The 20,377-nt window shown below is 41.6% G+C and overlaps 1 long non-coding RNA gene across 1 annotated transcript in view; it reads left to right on the plus strand.

Moving 5' to 3' along the window:
* LOC131191708 (uncharacterized) overlaps positions 1 to 17,059 on the plus strand; it is a 31,732-nt gene extending 14,673 nt beyond the window's left edge. The window contains exon 3 of the long non-coding RNA XR_009153563.1: positions 16,830 to 17,059. This is a non-coding gene — a long non-coding RNA (uncharacterized LOC131191708). The remainder of the gene's footprint in view (positions 1 to 16,829) is intronic.
* Positions 17,060 to 20,377: the final 3,318 nt, after the last annotated feature.

Below are 20,377 nucleotides of genomic sequence, written 5' to 3' on the forward strand. Positions count from 1 at the left end.
TACAAGATTACAAATACCAGCCCTGGTCTGAGCTTCCAGAACCCGTGGCTCTGAAAAGGCTTGAAGCATGCTGAGATAAACTAAAAGGGATGACGGTTCTTCAGAGGGGAACCCCGTACTTTGCTTTGCCTCCTTTGCAATTCTGGAGGCTTCAAGAAACAGCCTGTTTGATGGAAAATAGATCATCCTCTCCTCTCCTCTTTCTCTCCCCATCTTAATCTAGTGTTTCGTTCTCTTTCCAGCATCTTTTCTCATTTTTTTTCTTGTTCTTTCTTTCCCCATCTCTGTCTTATATCTAGGCTGGCTTTCCTTCTTTTCTTTTCTTTTCTTTTCTTTTCTTTTCTTTTCTTTTTTCTCTTCTCTTCTTCTCTTCTCTTCTCTTCTCTTCTCTTCTTCTCTTCTTCTCTTCTCTTCTCTTCTCTTCTCTCCTCTCTCTCTCTCCTCTCCTCTCCTCTCCTCTTTCTCCCCATCTTAATCTAGTGTTTCTTTCTCTTCCAGCATCTTTTCTCATTTTTTTCTTGTTTTTTCTTTCCCCATCTCTGTCTTATATCTAGGCTGGCTTTCCTTCTTTTCTTTTCTTTTCTTTTCTTTTCTTTTCTTTTCTTTTTTCTCTTCTCTTCTCTTCTCTTCTCTTCTCTTCTCTTCTCTTCTCTCCTCTCCTCTCCTCTCCTCTCCTCTCCTCTCCTCTCTTTCTCCTGTTAGACATCTGACTCCTGAGCTAAAGCATGTTTGCCAGTACTCCCAGTCCACTTATTCCAAACTCTGTCTTTCTAACAATAAAAACAGCTTGTACAAAGCAGTCGTGGGACTTGTTTGCCTCTCTAAAACTGGGCTGTATGCATTACTTCATCACTAGCTGCCATGTATTGTTCACTGCTATCCCCTCAACACTGTTGATTGCTTTAAACGCTATTTCCTACTGAATGCTATCTCCCCAGTGAATGCAGCTTTCCCCTTCAGTGATCACCATTTTTGAGGTCTGTCGCCAGGCTGGGATGCATAGTTTTTAAATGCCTTGTTGCTAGAGAGCATTTAACTCACTTGCATACCAGTCCCTCTGGGCTGGTCCCTGCGTGAGGTGTCATTTCATCTCTAAATATAAACCGAATACAGTGAATTATATATAGCCTGTAACAGAAGGATGTTTGGACAAATATGTCAAATGGAATTACGTCAACTATCTACCATAACGTTGCCAACTATATCCAGGACACTTCAGCTCCTACCCTGAGCCTACATCAGAGAGGTACAATGAGTTGAAATGTTTGGGAAGTTATTGCTAGCAGTACTGAAGAGATAAGAGTGTAACTTCACCTGACGTGACTAATCTCAGTGGACACCTCCATTTGCCAGCCTTTAATCTTTTCTCAAATGAAAAACATGGAGACATCTCTCATCCCAGGCAGAAGGGTTGCTGACAGAGGGGAAGTTCCTGCTCTAGGGAACATCTTGAAAGAAATCTGACTCAAATGGAGTGTGCAATGTGTGTGTGTGTGTGCATGTACGCCTGTGTGAAAGCGAGAAGAGAGAGAGAGCTATTTATAAGATTTGTTTCATTTTCAGAACTCTTTGGTCCTATTATTGTATGAATTTAGATTTGGTTGATGGAGAGAAGAGGATTGACAGGTGTCATATGGACGTGTGACAGGAAAAGAAATAGCCTAACCTTCCCCTCTAGATCAGGCAGAAGAGACTTCTTCCCTTAGAAAAGATCTCCTTCCACAGCCAGAAGTAATTCTGGCTCATTCATCTTTGCGGGTTCCCTGAGCATAAAGCTTAGAGTTTATTCTATAGATTGCAGAGTTTCTTTTTTTAAAAGAATGGTCACATAATTGGCAACTCCAGATTTCAACTAACAAATGCTTTGTCCTACACATTGGCAATAAAAATCAGAACACCAAATACAAGTTATGCGAAAATGATCTCATAGATGACCCTCACTCTGTCAAGGACTTAGGAGTACTTATCTCAAACAATCTTAGCCCTAGAGCTCACTGTAACAAAAAGGCTTTAAGAGTTGTTAACCTTATTTTGTGAAGCTTCTTCTCCGGTAACATTGAATTGTTAACTAGGGCATACAAACCTTTGCCAGACCAATTCTCGAATACAGCTTGTCCGCCTGGAACCCACACTGTATATAGGACATTAACACAATTAAGTGAGTTCAGAGGTATTTCTTGAGAAAAGTACTCTACTCCTCTGCTCACAATAGAATTCCCTATGCCTCCTATGACAACCTGGAACCGTGCTGCCTGCGGTCCAATCTAAGCATAATTCACAAAATTGTCTGCTATAATCCTGCCTGTCAATGACTTCTTCAGCTTCAACCACAATAATACATGGGCAAACAATCGATACAAACTTAAGGTAAACTCCAAACTCAATTGCAGAAAATACGACTTCAACAACAGAGTGGTCAATGCCTGGAATGCCCTATCCAATTCCGTTGTTACAGCCTCAAACCCACACAACTTCAATCTCAAACTGTCTACCATGGACCTCACCCCATTCTTAAGAGCTCCTTAAAGGGGGCATGCATAAGCATATCAGTGTGCCTACCATCCCTGTCTTACAGTTCCCATTTACTGGTATTTACTTCCTTTGCTCATGTTTATGTTCATACTTATACTTGTTACCTTGTACATGCTTGACAAACAAATAAATAAAATAAATAAATAAATCCTGACCTAGTTCCTCAGGTATGGTTTTTTTAAGATTACCTTTGGGTTTCCAGAGCTCTGTGGCTGGGAAATTACATTCTATGAAATCACTGGAGAGAAAAACTGATTGGTTGCATTGTATTTTGCAGAATATTGGTGGCAGGCGTGGCAGGTGACAAAATGAATATTATCCTGACAAATAAATTATGTGACTTATGTGTATATGTCAGATACACTGGGATGCAAATTTGAAAGGATGAGCTTTGCAAAATGATTCATGTTTTGTCATTTTACACCATGCTGGTTAGAAACAGACATAGGTCAAAGCATTGAAGAGCCTCTTTGATTTGATGCCTTCGGTGCTTTTTAATTTCTTGTAACTGTAGCTGTTGTTATTATGTCTTTCTTCACTGAACAAAGCCCTAACTTCACCCTATCGTTCACCTTGAGTCCCCTTACTGGCATGTTATCTACTCTCAGCTCCTCTGTTAGTCTTGGCTAAATTATGCCAATTTGGACATTAATTGACACTAGCCTACCCTTCAGTGGCACAGAATCAATATCACACAGGGAACTGTTCCATTAGGTATGCTTGTTCATTTAGTTGAAAACATACTAATATGACAACCCATAATTGATTACAAAAGGGCAACACATACCTTTCTAGCTGAATGTATGAAATCATAAGGATTGTGATTATGAAATCACCATATTAGGGACAGAAGCAATTAGGTTGAATTTCTCTTGATTAGAACTTTAAAAACAATTGCTGAATGCCTTCATTACTTTAGAATATATCAGTGGGTGCTACTCCAGGACCTGTGGAGACCCATCAGGGATGATGCTTTCAATACTGTAGGTTGTTTTTCTCTTTTCCTCCGGGCCTCAAATCTCATCATTTCTTCAGAGAGGAAAGAGGGATAAATGAATGGAAGTTACTTGTTCTCACCCTCTCATTTGTTTGTATTTAAAAAATAGTGTTCATGGCAACTTACTTCTCTTTGCTCTGTTTCCCTGGATCACAAGGATCAAATGAAGGCACAGGTTATAATTGAAAGATGACACCAGGAAGAGATGGGAGTACCAGACCATCTTATTTGTCTCTTGAGAAACATATATGCGGGTCAAGAAGCAACAGTGAGAACTGGACATGGAACCACTGATAGGTTGAAAATTGAGAAAGGAGTTTGGCAAGACTGTATATTGTCATCCTGCCTATTTAACTTATATGCAGAGCTCATCATGAGAAAGGTGGGACTAAATGAATCACAAGTTGGAATTAAAATTGCCGGGAGAAATATCAACAACCTCAGATATGCAGATGATACCACTCTAATGGCAGAAAGTGAAGAGGAACTAAAGAGCCTCTTGATGGTGGTGAAGAAGGAGAGTGCAAAAGTTGGCTTGAAACCCAATATTAAGAAAACTAAGATCATAGCATCCAGCCTTCTCAATTCCTGGCAAATAGATGGGGAAGAAATGGAGGTAGTGACAGATTTTATTTTCCTGGGCTCCAAGATCCCTGAAGATGGGACTGCAGCCAAGAAATTAAAAGACACTTACTCCTGGGGAGGAAAGCTATAGCAAATCTAGACAGCATTCTAAAAAGCAGAGACATCACCCTGCCAACAAAAGTGCGTATAGTCAAGGCTATGGTTTTCTCAGTTGCAATGTTTGGTTCTGAAAGTTGGACCATAAGAAAGACTGAGTGCCAAAGAATTGAGGCCTTTGAACTATGGTGCTGGAGAAGACTCCTGCGAGTCCCTTGGACTGCAAGGCAATCAAACCGGTCAATCCTAGAGGAGATCAACCCTGACTGCTCTCTAGAAGGCCAGATCCTGAAGATGAAACTGAAATACTTTGGCCACCTAATGAGAAGGAAGGACTCACTGGAGAAGAGCCTAATGCTGGGAAAGATTGAGGGCAAAAGAAGAATGGGACAACAGAGAACAAGGTGGCTGGATGGAATCACTGAAGCAGTAGGCATGAGTTTAAATGGACTCCAGAGGATGGTAGAGGACAGGAAGGCCTGAAGGAATGCTGTCTATAGGGTTGCAATGGGTTGGACATGATTTCGCAATTAACAACAACAACCAGGAAAACATGTAAGCATTGAAAGAACCCAATAATTCAATTTCCTGGTGCTGATCCAGATGCCAGGAATTCAGGACGTCTTGGTACATGAGCAGGAATTGAAGACTGGAACACAACTTTATATTTTTATTCTTTTTGTTTTGCAAAACATTTCGCACAGGAAAATAACAACAGGTAGAAAGACAGATAAACATGACTTGAAGAGCTCCTATAGTTCACACCAATGTTAAAAAGTTTATACTTCTTAGCTTTTTCTTCTTGGACCATTTTTCAGTAAGCTTAGATAGATATCCAACTATTAAACTGCAATCTTTAATCAATTAATACAATGTAGCAAAAACTCAGCATGAATAAAACATGAGAGAAGTGGGAGGGAGAGGAAGAGAGGGTGGGATAGGGATAGGGATAGGGATAGGGATAGGGATAGGGAGGGAGGGAGGGAGAGAGAGAGAGGGAGGGAGAGGGAGAGAGAGAGAGAACAGAAGGAGAAATCCATCTAAAATGGAAGGAAGATCCCCTTCCTGTGTTATTAAAAGTCTTAGTAGCTAAGGTTTGGGGAAGGTGAGGGACAGGGCAACTTGCAAAGCAGAAATCGGGAATGCCAAATATCCATTAAGATTAAGTGCCACATTAAAAATGAAATATGAAAAGTGCACATCAGGTTAATGAAATTATCCAGCAGCTACTCTCCATAATGAAACGCCCTACCTGCCTCTCATCAATCAAAGGCCACCTTGTGCACCTCCATGCCGACAAAGCAGCTGCTTTGTAGAGTTTATATAGATGATGGAGCAAAGGGGAACCATCAAAGAAATATATGGAGATGAAAAATCAGACCAGCCAGTGAAAGCAGCCATCAGTCAAAATGAAAACAGGAAATGGCAAATAGTGGCCTTTCAATGAATAATCTTCCAGATTAAAACATGTAGACATCCATGTGTGGGCACAAACACGCACAAACACACATACAGAGACACCAGTAATTATCCTAAAAGGATGACTGATAATGCATGTTCCTTAAATATGGTTCTGAGAAGCTATATACAACCCCAACTGTAGTTTCAGCATTTTTCTGAAGGTTAAAAATGTCCCCTGCAGAATGTTCCTTGTTACAGTGGGTGCGTGGAAAAGTTGGGGGGTCATATTGGGGAATGCATGGTGAAGGTTATGAAACTTCAACCTATCAGAAGATAGGACATTGTCTACATAGACGGCAAGTGTATAGGTCTCAAAACATCATTCAAAACCGAAGTAAGTAAGGGAAACCCACAATGACTGGTGTAAGTGATGGAAGTAGCAAAGATGGAAAAATTAACTTACATTCATGGGAAAAATGCTAAGAAGTAAAGAAAAAAATCAGAAAAGTGGAAGAGAAGGTCCCAAGGTTGAAACAATTTTGAAATCTAGTACCCTAGATGATAGGATAGATTAGAAGTCTCCAAGCTTTTTGAAGGAGACTTCTTAGCCATTTCTGAAAGCATGTCACAAAACCCTCAAAGGCAATTGCTGCCTTGCCGGGCGGTGGGGCAGTGGGGGCTTGCATGTTCATTAAATGGTAAAACTGATGAAGTTGTTTGCTGCTTGTCCCATATCTGACTCAGCGCTGTAGGGGGGAAAAAAAATTCTTGAACTTTTTCCAGAGCATTGGTTCAGTGGTTAAAGACACTGAGCTTATCAGATGGAAAGCTGACAGCCCAGATTCAAGACCCGAATGCTGTGCAATGAGCTGAGCTCTTGCTACTTTCCCCAGCTCCTGTCAACCTAGCAGTTCAAAAGAATGCAAATCAGAAGTGCTATTCAGCAGGTTCTGACCAGTTCTGGAGAACCGGTAGTGGAAATTTTGAGTAGTTCAGAGAAGTGGTAAATACCACTTCTGACTGGCCCTGCCCCCATCTATTCTCTGCCTCCCGAGTCCCAGCTGATCAGGAAGAAATGGGGATTTTGCAGTAACCTTCCCCTGGAGTAGGGAGAGAATGGAGATTTTACAGTATCCTGCCCCTGGAGTGGGGTGGGAAAGGAGATTTTACAGTATCCTTCCTCTGGAGTGGGATAGGAATGGAGATTTTATAGTATCCTTCCCCAGCCGTACCCACCATGCCACAGCCATCATGCCCCCACCACTGATGCAAATGCGAATAGATAAATAGGTACCACTTTGGTGGGAAGGTAACTGTATTCCGTGCACTTTGGTGTATAGTCATGCTGACCAGATGACCATGGGAGTGTCTTCAGGCAACACTGGCTCCCTTAGCCAAGAAATAGAGAGGAACACTTCCCCCTAGAATTGGAAACTACTTTTCAGGACAAATCTTTACTTTTACCTTACCAAGGAAGAGCAGCTGGGGAATGGCTCAGAAAGTTGTTGACAGCTCTACTCTAAGCCTTCTTTCTCCTTCCTTGTTACAGGACTTAGAGCAGAGTATATGTAGCCTGTCCCAGATAGATAGATAGATAGATAGATAGATAGATAGATAGATAGATAGATAGATAGATAGATAGATAGATAGATAGATAGATAGATAGATAGATATAAAATACAATGGAGAAACAGAAGCATACACATAGGCACAGTGTCACTAAGTTCCACAAAATAAAAAATAAGGATATCTCCTAAGCTGCAAAGAGATTGGAAAGACTTATGAACATCTTGGTTTGCACACCTTCGCTATCTTGTTATTTTCTGAATATGGCTGTGGGATTTCTGTGGGATCCAAGGAACTGGACAACACACGGCGTTAAGTCAATTGACAGCTATAGAGAGTAAGTGGGTCAGTCCTGTGCATACAATAGTATAGTATATTTGATCTTGATAATAGAGTGAGAGATTTAATTATTCTTTAGACAAAGGAGTAAAACAAGTATCTAACTCTTTATAATGGAAAGGCAAGCAGACAAATGTGTGACCAGTGTTTGATGAAATCTCAGAAGCCAAACAGGTAGCTGAACAAACTCAGCCTTGGCTTAGGGTTTCTTTTCAGTAAATCAGAGAGCTCCATTCCCTCCATCCCCAACTGTGATGGGGAAAAAAATAAGTTTATACGGCTTAAGAATAAATGGCCTTTTTCCCCCTCGCACAAATCTGGATGGATCACCATCCTAATCTGGTAAACTCAGCCTGCCACATAAATTAACTCTGAAATGTAACACACAGATCATATACAACACCAGCTCTGTCCATGGGACTACACAATTAAGAATTTCTCCTCAAGTTTGTTTTCTTTTTGTAAGCAAGAAAAGGAAATGAGAGTCTGCTTTGCAGCAGCTGAGCAACTGAGATTCCAGTTCTACAAAATATATGCAATTCAAGACTGAATGCTGTGTCCTTGGTGTTTTTCAGAGCACGGTCGGTTTCCTGCAGGAACATCAAGGATCCCAAACTATTTGGAGCTAAAATTATCACTATTTGGGTTAATTGTGGGCCTTAATTGGGCCTTAATTAACAGGATTACTACATTTACATCTTACACCCATTTTCTGTCTCACTCAGTGATGTGGATCAAGGAGGAAGAAGGAAATGAGTTGTGTGTCTAATATACTTGCATCAGATATCATGACATAATTATCTAATGATATCATTTCTGCACTGAAAACATGACACGTATGTTTTCACTTTGACATCATGGCTTGTTTTGGAGCCTTATGACTCAAAGGAAGGTACTTAGTGGACTTAGCTAATAGACTTCCCACAGTCAGGAGTCTTCAGTTCAGATATTCACACTATAAATGATAGATGTGTTTCTTTCTTTTTCACATAGAAAAAAAAGTTATTGGCACTGAACCCACCTCACTGCTTAAAGTAGCATCTGTTTTCGTAAGTAGCCCCGAGCTCTTGTTTCATGTAAGGTCTGAATTCAGAATTGAGGGTAAAATGTTTGAACAAGCCAGTGGGGAAGAAGAGGCCTTCACACTCTGCATTCATAATGTGAAACTAGACAAAGCTCAGACTATCAGCACAGGTGATGAGGAGAAAGAAGGAAAAGGAAAGACGAAGAGCAAGTGTGAAGGGGAAACAAACAAACAACTGTGGATTATGAGATCATGATGTAGCTTATGTTCTTGCATCAGGCATGTGGCTTATTATTAGAAGGAGTCGGGTGAAATCCAGCAGGTTCTGACAGGTTATGGAGAACCGATAGCGGAAATTTTGAGTCGTTCGGAGAACCTGCAAATACCACCTGTGGCTGGCCCCAGAGTGGGCCAGGGAATGGAGATTTTGCAATATCCTTCCCCCAGGAGTTGGGAGGGAATGGGGATTTTGCAGTATCCTTCCCCTGCTATGCCCACCAAGCCACACTACTCCCACCAAGCCACGCCCATAGAACCGGTAGTAAAAAAAATTGAATTTCACCACTGTAGGGAGTCCTCGACTTACAACAGTTTGGTGACCTTTCAAAGTTACAGTGGCACTGAAAAAAAGTGACTTATGACCACTTTTCACACCTATGACCGTCGTAGCATCCCCATGGTCATGTGATTTACATCTGGATGCTTGACAAGTGATTCCCATTTATCATGGTTGCAGTGTCCCAGAGTCTGCGACCAATCTTGGCCACTGACTTATATTTATGACAGTTGCAGTGATCATCTTTGGCAACCTTCTGACAAGCAAAGTCAACAGGGAAATTAGGTTCACTTAACCATGTTACTAATTTAAGAACGGCAGCGATTCACTTCACAAATGTGGTGAGAAAAGTCACCACAAAATGGAGCAAAACTCACAACAAATTTTTCATTTAGCAACATAAATTTTGGGCTCAATTGTAGTTGTAACTTGAGGACTACCTGTATTATTATTATGATTATGGTCCATCACGCAACCAGCCACATGTTTAGAAAGGATTTAGCATTTTTATTAACCTATCAAGTATTTCCCAAGGACTTTGAATAGGCAAATGTTGATGTTTGATGGTGTTAAAGGTATTGTCACAGGATGCAAGCTGTTCCAAGTAAAGCTGTCTTTTGCAATTGACCGATGGTGATTCTGTCAATGCTAATGGTGTTGCTCCAAATATTTTGGGATTGCACACAAGGCACCTATTATTATTGGTGCTACCTTTGCTTTCTTTTTTGTTATTATCATCATTAATTGAACTTTCATTAAGTTGCCTTTTTTGCCCAGCTTCATGTTGCACATCTTGCATCCTGTTATGGACAACTACTAATTATGAGTATGAATGTCTATAATTAGATTGTATATAACATGACTGTTTGCCACCATCTATAACTGTATCTAATATTATAGAGTTGGTGGATTAGTTGCATCACTGTATATTTTGGTTTTATAACAGTGCATTTTAAGAATCCAGGTTTTAATAGGAAAGAAAAGGATGTCCTCTTTTCATTTATCTTAAAAGATAACTTTCTCAATCTGACGTAAAAGCAAAGCTTTTCTAAGCAGAATTCCTAAGTCTGAAGAAAAATACATGCAAGCTACTCTGTCATTAATTTTCAAGCTGCAGAGTTTACATGTTGAGAAGCGATACCTTTACCCCCAAATGCTTAATTTTCCTGCGGAAGAAGGGGCTAGGTGCCAAAAATAAAAGGATAAACACTTTAAACATATTCAAGAAGAACCTCTTTTATTTTAAACTCATCCTAATGCTGCCTAGTTAAATCTTGACATCAAATACAGGTTTTGAAGCTAGCAGTCTAAGCACATAAAAGAAGTTATAGGAAGCAGGATGTAGCCAAGAGAAGCAAAGAATATTATGGAGAGAAGGAGAAGGCAGTCTGCAGAAATCTTGATGAATGCATGGATGGATGGATGGATGGGTGGGTGGGTGGGTGGGTTGGTTGGTTGGTTTATTGGTTCATTCATTCATTCATTCATTCATTCATTCATTCATTCATTCATTCATTCATTCATTCATTCAATTTCTATAGCCACCCATCTCAGTCAATGCCTCTGGATGCCTTAACATTTTAAAAAATGTATTACAACTGAGATATCAAAAACATTTTAAAATTTAGCTAAGCATGCCTGCTTGAGCACTGCTGTTAGAAAATGTTCTCCTCCAGAAGCTTCCAATAGCCCTTCCTCCCACCAACATATTATTGTTTTCACAGCCATCGTATGACTAACTAGCAATCATTACCTCTCCTTTCATAAATTTAGAATGACATAGACGGTGAGAATTACTGCACAACTGGTAGATTGCCCTATCCTCCTGCTTTAAAACTGGGGAAAACAGGGATTGTTCTAGAATCATAAGTTCCTATACCAATCAAAATTTTTGCTTCCCAGTAAAAAAGAGCACGAGACTTTCCCATTGTTTCACGTTTCTTCTAAACTCTATTGCAAATGAGAGGATTACCAGAGGACTTGATAGAAACTGGGAGTGGATAACTCACAAGATTTGAGTTATAGAGGAATGACTCATAAGAAATGATAATATTTTCATGACTCTGTAAGCTGAACATATCCTATTTACCTCAAATTAGAAAACAACCATATTCTTCTTCAATGAACAAATACAGTCATAAAACCAGTGAAGAATGAAAAGCAAAGCTTTATATCAATTGAATTAAAGTTGATAAGCTCTATTTCAGTTATAAATAAGATATAAAGATATAAATCTGGTAAATATATAAATCTAATTTATATCAACTATTTTATATAACAATGAATAAAACAGCCAGGAAATGAGGCCCTTGACACATTCAGTACCTTAGGCTTGGAAACATAGCCAGGTTTTTAGGGCCTACTGTTTTGTTCGTGTCGGAAGCACCTAAAGTGTTTCTGGATTGAAAAGATTAGTTGGTAACATCACTGTTGCCCAGGGGATGCCTGAGGAGACTCCTTTCCTGTCCCCAGTATTTTCCCATCAAAGTGCTACCTATTTATCTACTTGCATTTTGGATGCTTTCAAACTGCTAGGTGGGCAGGAGCTGGGACAAATTGATGGGAGCTCATTCCGTCATGCGGCTCACTCTCAGGTTTTGAACTGCCAAGTTGTTGACCTCTCAGTGGTCTTCTGACTTCCTGTTCTAACCACATGAGGCACCGTGGCCCCTAGTTTTAGGATTTACGAAAGACTAATGGGGTTGGGGCCATTCTAATCTCCAGAGGGAGGATGTTCCATAGATCAGGGGCCACTGTGGAAAAATCCCATTTTCAGGTCCACACCAGCTCCCACTTTTTGGCTGACAGGATTTGCGGCATCCTCACTCTGCTATATCATGTTAGATGGGTAGAAACTCTTGGAAAAAAGACAATCCCTTAGGTAACCCAGGTCCAAGCTATGTAGGGCTCTAAACCAGCGCCTTGAATCGCACCCAGCAATACACCAGTAACCAATACAGCTCATACAGAAGTGATGTCACATGTGCCATATATCTGGCACTATTTACTACCTATATTTCACACAACTCATATTTTCTTAGAACCAATTTGTGCAGAATGGTTCATTTAATAGAAATACTCCTGCAAGTTTAAGATTTCTAAAAAGTCTATACAATTTTCAGCCTTCCTCCTGAAATTGCTGAGATATTTTTTTCTTGAGTATCTTTATAATAGATGGAACTAAAAAATGGAATAGCCTTGTGAACGTTTCAAATTTTAGGAGTATCAGTGTCATTAAAGCCAGTATTTTTAGTGAACTTGTGTGATCTCTTACAAATCCAAATCAAGACTACAGTCCCAGCCTGAACTTTAAGATTCCAGCCAATCCTCACTAATTCGTGTTTAATTTTCCTTTTTTTTAAAAAAAAATGTTATTTGCATTGAATAGCATTTTCCTCTACACCAGCAATTATAGTAGGCTGCAGGAGTCTCATGTATATCTGGATTTCAGCAAGCAATTGATAAAGTAGCCTGTGAATGTCTGCTTAGTTAATTGTTTAAGCACGAGGTGGGTGGAATAAAATGATATGCAGCTGGCTCAAAAATCATGCTTGGAAAGAGTTCTTCCAGGCTGATGAGCAGCCTGGAAGAAGATATCAGGCATGGAAACATAACATTCAGTTCTGGGCCCTTTATTCTTCAACCCTTCATTAATTATTTGCATGATGAATTGTGGAGAATGCTTATTAAATTTGCAGCAACAACATTCAAAATCATCTTGACATTTAGAGAAATGGACTGGAAATAATGAAATGTAAGAGAGACAAATGGCAGAGTTTTTCTACTTAAGGAAAAATATGAAATACGTAAGTCTAGTACAGAATGGAGTCAGTCTATCTATCTATCTATCTATCTATCTATCTATCTATCTATCTATCTATCTATCTATCTATCTATCTATCTATCTATCTACCTGTCTATCTATCATCTATCTACCTACCTACCTACCTATCTATCATCTATCTACCTACCTAGCTAGCTACCTACCTACCTAATCACATTTCTATACTGCCCATCTCACTTACATGACTCTTAAATTTGTTACAAAAAATAAGAATACCTAGCATGGCAATAGCGTTTATGAAGAAGGCTTTGGAACTATAGCAGATCATAAACTAAATAGCAGTCAGTACGATAGCATGACCACAGAAAAGGAAATGAAAATACAGGCTGCAATCAACAGACACATCACTTCCAAATAACAAGAAGTATGGATGTACAAGCCCTTTGGAAGCTCCAGAATGTTGTTTTCATCTACTGCATCCCACTGATATGACCATCATTTTCTGAAACTTTATTTTCCAAACTGGAAATAGTTCAAAGTGCACTAGATGGCTTGTTCAGTATGGGAAAACAAAATTATCCAGAGTTTTAGTTTTGCATGTAACTTTATTTTATATTGGCCACAGTTTATCTTGAATATTATGTTTGGTAGTGGACACTATTATTAACAAGGAATTAGGGAAGTGAGAACTTCCAGCAACTGGAAAGACATCAGAGATGATTAGGAAACTGAGAAGTTAAGTTCTCTGAAGACTGTTTAAGGGTACTGTGTATGTCTAGCTTTGAAAAAATTGTATAATCTTCATTAATTGGAAGGATGTTAAAGAGACAAAGGGGAAGAAGACATATTTTCTATCAACCTGGACAGGATGCAGGGCATTGAGTAATGGATTTAAATTATAAGCAGCCAAATTCTGGTTGGATATTGATAAAAACTTAATAAGAACAGTTCAGAAGTAGAATCAATTACTGAAAAGTATTGGTTTGCTCAATCAAGGTCTGGTAATTTTATTTCTTATAAAGGCTTTCGTTTGGAGTCCTGCACTGAGCAAGGATTTAGATAGAATGGCTGATATTATATCTTCCAGCTCTATGATTTCATAACTTGTGTTCAATATATTAATTCATCTACTAAAGTAGTGACATAGGATAAAATTTCCCAAGTAATCACTATCTTCATCAAGCCTCTCTTAACATGGGCAGAAGAACATAATTTTAGGCATATGTTCATTCAGTCCATATGATTTGTTAGTTACTGTATATAACTTCAAAAATGAATGCAATAGTTGCATGGTAATCTTGTTTGCCCAATTGCTCTTTTCTTGTCAAGTTTAGGGTATTTTTACAAAAGCAATACAATAAAAAAAGTCAAAGCCCAAACTATAATAAGACTAGATGTGCATTGATGATAATAGACGATGACATAATGAGAATTTCAAGTCTATTAAGCTCCTTTCTTCTGTGTTTTTTTTCTGGTGAGACCAATCTATCAGGGCAACCTGGTCTACCCAATTATGGGATGGAGCATACTGCTTCCACTTTCACCTTTCAGCCTCAATCCAGAAGTTTATGGTTAAACTATAGATGCCTTCAAATGGATAGCTGCCCCAACTCTGCTGAGCCAGCCCCAACCATTTTGATGAAAGCCTTCACAAGGGAATATGTTCCTCTTTTTTCAACTGCATTACAGCATATCCTGTTTTTATATCAATAAACAACTTTGAAACACACATTACTAAAAGCCCATGGTCATATATCTGTAGAATTATTGCTTCGTAGATCATGATGCGTTAATTGAAAATATGACAGGCCTAGCTAAAACATAAAATAATAATGCTAGCTTTGGGTAAAGTATTGCTTGAGTGTAGCTTGATTACTCCTATTGTTCATCCTGGCATCATTCACTTTTATATTCAAAAAGTTTCCTTAGAGAGGTTTCTTGAGCAGATAAGTCTCCCAGTTGATTTAAGCAGATTAATTTTCCCAGGTAATTTATCACTCCCAGAAAACTCCAAACTGCTTTGGAGCTGTCGTATCATTTCATTAGTCTGATTTTTCTTTTACGTCTCAGGCTTGTTCACAGATTTGAAATTTTCTGGTAGATTTCCATCAAAATACTAACAAGGAGGGGGAGGGGGGGTCAAGCTATTTTCCAAAGCACTTGAAGGCCAGACAAGGAATATTGGATGAAAACTGAACAAGGGAAGATTCAGCCTGGAAATAAGGAGAAATTTTCTGACAGTGAGAGCAATCAACCAATGGAACAGCACCTTCATCACTGGAAGTTTTCAAGAAGAGACTGGAATGCCATCTGTCAAAAATGGGTGTAGGGTCTGCTTGGGCAGGGGGTTGGACTAGATGACCTGCTAGGTCCCTTCCAACTCTGTTCATCTGTAAGGTCAAAGTCTGACTCTCTTAACCTTTTCAAGTTCAATTAAGATGAGTGAGGTGCTGTTGGCTATGACATCCATAATAGAATAGAATAGAATAGAATTTTATTGGCCAAGTGTGATTGGACACACAAGGAATTTGTCTTGGTGCATATGGTCTCAGTGTACATAAAAGAAAAGATACGTTCATCAAGGTACAACATTTACAACACAATTGATGATCAATATATCAATATAAATCATAAGGATTGCCAGCAATAAGAGAGATGATTTAATTTCCTGATGGTTAAAACAATCAGTGGAACAACTTGTCTCCAGACGTTGTGGGTGCTCCTTCACTGGAGATTAAAAAGAGATTGGACAACTATTTTCATTATTGTTATTATTATTTATTAAATTTTTATACCGCCCTTCTCCCGAAGGACTCAGGGCGGTGTACAGCCAAAAATAAAACACAAGATATATACAATTAAAACAACAGTTAAAACATAGCAGATTATAAAAGGCTGATAATTAAAAATTTAAATTTTAAATTTTAAAATATTAACAAAACCCCAAATTAAAATTCAGCACTATTATGCCAGTCCCGCTTGAATAAATAAGTGTGTTTTGAGCTCACGACGGAAGGTCCGAAGATCAGGCACTTGACGTAGGCCAGGGGGAAGTTCGTTCCAGAGCGTCACTGCCCCCACAGAGAAGGCCCTACTCCTGGGGGCCGCCAGCCGACACTGTTTGGTGGACAGCACCCTGAGGAGACCCTCTCTGTGAGAGCATACGGGTCGGTGGGAGGCAAAGGGTAACAGCAGGTGGTCTCGTAAGTACCCGGGTCCTAAGCCATGGAGCGCTTTAAAGGTGGTAACCAAAATCTTGAAGCGCACCCGAAAAACCACAGGAAGCCAGTGCAGACTACGGAGACTACTATTTGCTGTAATATCTCCTGCTCGAGCAGGGGGTTGGAGTAGAAGACCTCCAAGATCCCTTCCATCCCTTATTCCTTATTGGAGGTTTTTAAGTAAAGATTGGACAACCATTTGATATAGGGTTTCTGCCTGAGCAGGGGGTTGGACTAGAAGACCTCCAAGATCCCTTCCAACTCTGTTATTCTATTCTATTCTATTCTATTCATATGCAGTGATCTCACTATGCAGGTCCCACCCTTCAGTGGTGCCACAAAACCAACAAATAAAGGAAGGGTTGGTGTCATGACATCACATGACTGCATGGTGGGTTTTGTTGTCTCGTGTTCCACTTTTCTGCTGATACCCAAATTCTGAACCACTGCTCCACAAAGCTTTCGATACCATTTTGAAATGGCAAACAAAATGCTAACAGAAATGTTTGTGGTGTGAATGGCCTCCAAGCAGTCCATAGCAGCCAATGCAGCTTCATTCTTCTTCTAAAGGCAGTATGATTCATCATAGAGACCAAAAGGAACCATACATGTAGAAGATGTATAAGGTCACCCACTCTAATGGATACTGCTGCATGTTCTAGGAGCAATAAGAATCTATCTTCTTATGTAAACCCTTTCTCTAAGTGGTCATATATCTTTTGTTACAGTGCTTTCTGCAGCAAAAGGAAGCTGCTGGGAATATTTCAGAAGATTGAAAGTTGAGGAGGCCTCTCAAACATCACAGCCAAGAAAGGAAAAACTGAAAGTGCGCTTCCCTGGATGATATCATGACTGGAATGCAGCTAGCGTGGTTTTCTTTGGGTCCTCTGATAAGAGATGAGATTTCCTTTTCTTTGTTGGATTTTACAAATCTGGACTTCAGCCATCTGTGCTAAAAGCACGTATCTCATAAAATCACCACCGCAAGAGTCATTTTACACAAATGAGGAAAGCCCCCTTGGCTTCATCTATATTATCATAGAAAACGTTCAGAGAAAACCTGCCTGTTTCTCAAAAGCCACTAGCCAGAGAAAGCGGATTCCTAATTGCTCAGGCCAGAAAGATAACTTGATCTGATTTTTCAGATATAGTTCAGAGATAATGCTTGACTCACTCTCTTAACCAGCTTCCAGATAATGCCTTCCTTTGCTACATCTTGTTCCAGAAGGCTGCCTTGCATCCTTCCAAGGTCAGTAAAATGAGGACCCAGATCGTTGTAGGCAATACATTGACTCTGTAAACATCTTAGAGAGGGCTGTAAAGCACTGTAAAGCGGTATAATCCATGTGCTATTGCTGTTGCTTCCACTATAGCCGGATGGTGATGTTTTGAGAGAACCTGCTATTCCAGGGGTATCAAATTCGATTTAACTGAGGGCCACATCATAGTTGTGTTTGACCTCGGGGGGGGGGGGGCATGGCCAGGGTGGTCATGGCCAGCTTGACATCATTTGTGTCAGGGGAACCTGTGGTGGCCAAGTGCTAAGGCAGGACTTTCCTCCTACCCCTAACTCTCTTTATAATCTCCTTCTTTCTTTCTTCTTTCCTTCCTTCCTTCCTTCCTTTCTCCCTCCCTCCCTCCCTCCCTCCCTCCCTCCCTCCCTTCCTTTTATTTTTCATTCCTTCTTCATTCTCCTTTCTTCTTTTGTCCCCTCTTTCCTTATTTTTCCTTCCTGCCATCCTGGCCCCTGATGCTTCTGCCAGAGAAAGCGGATTCCTAATTGCTCAGGCCAGAAAGATAACTTGACCTGATTTTTCAGATATAGTTCAGAGATAATGCTTGACTCACTCTCTTAACCAGCTTCCAGATAATGCCTTCCTTTGCTACATCTTGTTCCAGAAGGCTGCCTTGCATCCTTCCAAGGTCAGTAAAATGAGGACCCAGATCATTTGTGGGCAATACGTTGACTCTGTAAACATCTTAGAGAGGGCTGTAAAGCACTGTAAAGCGGTATATAAATCCATGTGCTATTGCTATTGCTTCCACTATAGCCGGATGGTGACGTTTTGAGAGAACCTGCTATTCCAGGTATTAAACTCGATTTAACTGAGGGCCACATCATAGTTGTGTTTGACCTTGGGGGGGGCACGGCCAGGGTGGGCAGGGCCAGCCTGACATCATTCGTGTCAGGGGAAGCTGTGGTGGCCAAGTGCTAAGAGAGGATTTCCCTCCTACCCCTAACTCTCATTATAATCTTCCTTCCTTCCTTCCTTCCTTCCTTCCTCCCTCCCTCCCTCCCTCCCTCCCTCCCTTCCTTTTATTTTTCATTCCCTCTTCATTCTCATTTCTTCTTCTGTCCCCTCTTTCCTTATTTTTCCTTCCTGCCATCCTGGCCCCTGATGCTTCTGCCAGAGAAAACGGAGCTCAGGAGGGCTCTATGTGGACCCACCCACCCCCGGGCACCATTTTTGGCCGCAATGGCATCCTGCAGCCCTCTGCCAGTGAAAATGTACACCCCCCCAGCTCCACTTTCACTGGCAGAGGGCTGCAAGAGGCCATCTGGAATTAGAAATGATGTAGTAACAGAACCGATGTCATGGTCAGATCATTTTCTCCTTCACCTGGACTTCCGAACCGCCACCCACCATCGCAGGGAGATGGAACCTATACGCTGGTTCCGTCCCAGGCGTCTGATGGACCCTGAGAGGTTCCTGACGGAGCTTGGGCCATTCCCTGAGGATCTGGCCCGCGGCTCGGCTGAGGAACTAGTTGTGGCCTGAGAACAGGCCGCGGCTGGGGCCTTGGACCGTGTCGTGCCTTTGCGGCCTCTGACCCGGTGCAGATCTCGTCCAGCCCCTTGGTTCTCCGAGGGGCTGAGGGAGATGAAACGCCAGAGAAGACGCCTAGAGAGTACTTGGAGGTCCAGTCGTTCCGAAGCTGATCGGACACTAGTTAGGTCCTATTCTAGGACCTACCTAGTGGCAATGAGGGAGGCGAGATGTTCCTATGCCTCCACCCTCATTGCGTCGGCAGATAACCGCCCGGCCGCCCTGTTTCGGGTGACCCGCTCCCTCCTTCATCAGGAGGTGCGGGATGACCCTTTGCAGGGACGTGCCGAGGAGTTTAGTGGTTATCTATACGATAAAATCGCTCAGCTCCAGGATGGTCTGGACCGAAATTGGGATGATCCAAGCGAGAGAGAGGAGGCATGTCTTGTTGAGTCTGTTTGGGATGAGTTTGACCCTGTGGCTCCCGAGGACGTGGATAGGTTGTTGGAGAGGCTCCACGCCACCACATGTTTACTGGACCCGTGTCCTTCCTGGCTGGTACTGGCCACTCAGGAGGTGACACGAGGCTGGCTCCAGGGGATTATCAATGCTTCTCTGTTGGAAGGGGTTTTCCCTGCCGCCTTGAAAGAGGCTGTGGTGAGACCCCTCCTCAAGAAGCCCTCCCTGGATCCAGCTATTTTGGGTAATTATCGTCCGGTCTCCAACCTTCGCTTTGTTGTGAAGATTGTAGAGAGTGCTGTGGCACGGCAGCTACCCTAATACCTGGATGAATCTGTCTATCTAGACCCGTTCCAGTCCGGCTTCCGACCCGGATACAGCACGGAGACAGCTTTGGTCGCGTTGGTGGATGATCTCTGGAGGGCCAGGGACAGGGGTTATTCCTCTGCCCTGGTCCTATTAGATCTCTCAGCGGCTTTTGATACCATCGACCATGGTATCTTGCTGCACCGGTTGGGGGGATTGGGAGTGGGAGGCACCGTGTATCGGTGGTTCTCTTCCTATCTCTCCGACTGGTCGCAGACAGTGTTGACAGGGGGGCAGAGGTCGGCCGCGAGGTGCCTCACTTGTGGGGTGCCGCAGGGGTCGATTTTCTCGCCCCTTCTGTTCAACATCTATATGAAGCCGTTGGGTGAGATCATCAGTGGCTTTGGGGTGAGATACCAGCTGTACGCTGATGATACTCAGCTGTACTTTTCCACCCCGGGCCACCCCAATGAAGCTGTTGAAGTGCTGTCCCGGTGTTTGGAAGCCATACGGGTCTGGATGGGGAGAAACAGGCTCAAGCTTAATCCCTTCAAGATGGAGTGGCTGTGGATGCCGGCACCCCGATTCAGTTGGAGGCGAGTTATTGGCCCCAGAGGATAGGGTGCGCAACTTAGGTGTTCTCCTGGATGAGCGGCTGTCATTTGAAGATCATTTGACGGCCGTCTCCAGGAGGGCCTTCCACCAGGTTCGCCTGGTTCGGCAGTTGCGCCCCTTCCTTGATC

The sequence above is a fragment of the Ahaetulla prasina genome, chromosome 2 (genome assembly GCF_028640845.1).
Source record: "Ahaetulla prasina isolate Xishuangbanna chromosome 2, ASM2864084v1, whole genome shotgun sequence".
NCBI classification, from domain to species: Eukaryota; Metazoa; Chordata; class Lepidosauria; order Squamata; family Colubridae; genus Ahaetulla; species Ahaetulla prasina.